Raw genomic sequence first — 2,635 nt, forward strand, 5'->3', positions numbered from 1 at the left:
GGAGAAAGGTAAAAGCTCTGGCCCGGAAACGACCGCGTCGAAAGTTACAAGCGAAAATAATTGTGATACAAAATTTTGCGTGAGTTGAAGGGAACTTCCGTTTCCTCTCAGAGTACCTTCATCACTACTGTCACCTAGTTTTGATGATCTATGGTTAAAGTTGTCTCTCGGAGTTCACAGCAGGCTGCGTATTTGGGTTTCAGCATTTTTCTTTTTCTGCCTATTTACTGATATTGCCAGTCTTCCGTTACATCTGCCTTGCCATTTTTTCTTTATTTTTATAGTGAGGTATCCTGGATATTATGATATCTATCACATAGCCTTATAGTAGAATGTTTTTGACCAGTAATAGTAACTCGGTCTCTATCGCCCACTAGTGGCAACTTTCATGGTGGGCGGTAGGAGACTGAGGTCTTAAAACAGTTTCATTGGCTTTTCATAAAATTTTGACCATTCTTTGGTAAGTAATTATTATATGTTCTTCAACTTGCAGTAACTTTGCTTTATAAATTTTCTAAATTAAAGTTACTTTAAAGCTAATAAAAACGGAAACTCCCCTCGAACAGGCTATGCAGGCACAACGGCATCGACAGGCCGCTGTGTCATCCTCAGCCCACAGGCGTAACTAGATGAGGGTATGGAGGGGCAATTGGTCAGCACACCGCTCTCCCGGCCGTGTTTATTCAGTTTAAGAGACCCGAGCCTCTACTTCTCAATCAAGTAGCTCATCAGTTCGCCTCACAAGGGCTGAGTGCACCCCGCTTGCCAACAGCGCTCGGAAGACCAGACAGTCACCCATCCAAGTGCTAGCCCAGCCCGACAGCGCTTGGCTTCGGTGATCTGACGGGAACCGGTGTTACCACTGTGACAAGGCCGTTGGCTTTAAAGTTAACTCCCTACTTTATACATCACAATTACTTAGGAATCGGTGTGTGGTTGGAAAATTTTGTTACTAACAGAAATAGAGAAGTGGACGATAGGTAAAAAAGTTTGACCACCCCTGTTTTAGACTGTTCTTTTCGAAGTAGTACCCACTATATTGATTACAAGACGAGGCAAATTGACGGTCTCACATAAAACAAGCGATGACACTGTGGATTCTTCTTCATTAAGTGTACAACAGCGTACACTCTTGATTAAAAGCTCCGTTATCCGCAGTGAAGCACACACGCACGACGCGCAGAAGCGTGGAAAACATTTTGAGGTCGCCGTTCAGATATTTCGCAGTAGCCTCGCTGGGGGCCGCCTTTGTGGACAAAGCTTAGCGTGTGCCTTTCACGGTAGAGGAAGCGTAATTGTGCGACATAATTACGCCGCTGCTGTCATTGAATCGTGCATAACCAGGGACGCCATATTTGTCAGAGCTGATACACTCTCACAGCCCTGCGGGCACGTATTTTCATACAGCGCTTGTACGTGTCTAGAATACCTCGATGGATAGCAGTGGAGGTCCCTGAATGCTAATATTCACTGGTCATGTGGTAATGAAGTACGTGTCTGATTCCTTCCACTCCCACCTGCTAGTGGAGAAGTGGTTTGTCTTTTATTAGTGGAATATCGGCTAATTACTGGTCGAGCTGCGTCTTGTAATGGTCGCCAATTATTTGATCGTTCACGTACGGGTTGGCTTTGTATGGCTCAAAATAGCGATCAAAGTTGCATTAAAAAAGAACAGTAACACACAATGTAACGGTTTCCTTCCCGGTGTCCTCACTACGCAGGCACCGAGATCGCGATGTGAATCCAATGGCGCTCCAAACTCACTCACTTCGTACTTGTTCGCGGATCCCAACAACGCAGTCGAACTGCTCCTACGACGCCATCATCCAAACGCATGCAGCTGCCGATGCAGAATTGTCTCAATTAATGACTCGTCTAATACACTGATGGAAAAAACAGCAACCCCAACAAACCAGAGATAAACGAAAGTTGGTAGGCGTGATTCTACATTTGAAAGATTCCGTGACAGTCGTATAAGAGTGGTGTTAGCAGCCCGATTGTGAGGTTAAATACTAGATTTGATTTAAATACACACTGTAAGCGTTAGCATGAGTGTTAGTTTCCTTTAAGATTAGACGTGGTGAGTTGATGTTACCCTAGAATGCTTTTACGGCGTCAACGACGCCATTATCAACACCTTAGTGAGTTTGAACGAAGTCGTGTAATAGGGCTACGAGAAGCTAGATGTTTCTCCTGCTATGTTCAAGAGAGACTTGGCAGGAATGCAGCCACTGCACATGAATGCTGGCAGCGGTGGTCACAAGAATGTATGGTCACAAGAAGACCGGACTCCGGATGGCTACGTGCGATTACCGAGAGGGAAGGCCAACGAGTTCGGCGCATGGCTGAGGCGCACCGCACTTCATGTGCAGCAGCGACTTGGGCAGCATCTGGCACCACACTGACACAGCGAGTTGCTTCTGATCCGTTACTTCAAAGACAACTCCGAGCTAGACGCTCTGTAGCGTGCTTTCCACTGACAGCAAATCACAGCCATATAAACTCACTTGGGGCTGGGGGGGGGGGGGGGCAGAGTGGAAGTTTGTTGCGTTTCTGATGAAAGCTGCTTCTGCCTTCGAACCAGCGACGGCCGTGTGTCGATTAGAAGATCAGGTGAAGGCCTGCAACCAAGCTG

General features: G+C 46.5%; 1 pseudogene; it reads right to left on the bottom strand.

Moving 5' to 3' along the window:
• Positions 1-763: 763 nt before the first annotated feature.
• LOC126337139 (5S ribosomal RNA) lies at positions 764-881 on the bottom strand (annotated as a pseudogene).
• Positions 882-2,635: the final 1,754 nt, after the last annotated feature.

This window comes from Schistocerca gregaria, chromosome 2 (assembly GCF_023897955.1).
Source record: "Schistocerca gregaria isolate iqSchGreg1 chromosome 2, iqSchGreg1.2, whole genome shotgun sequence".
Taxonomy (NCBI): domain Eukaryota; kingdom Metazoa; phylum Arthropoda; class Insecta; order Orthoptera; family Acrididae; genus Schistocerca; species Schistocerca gregaria.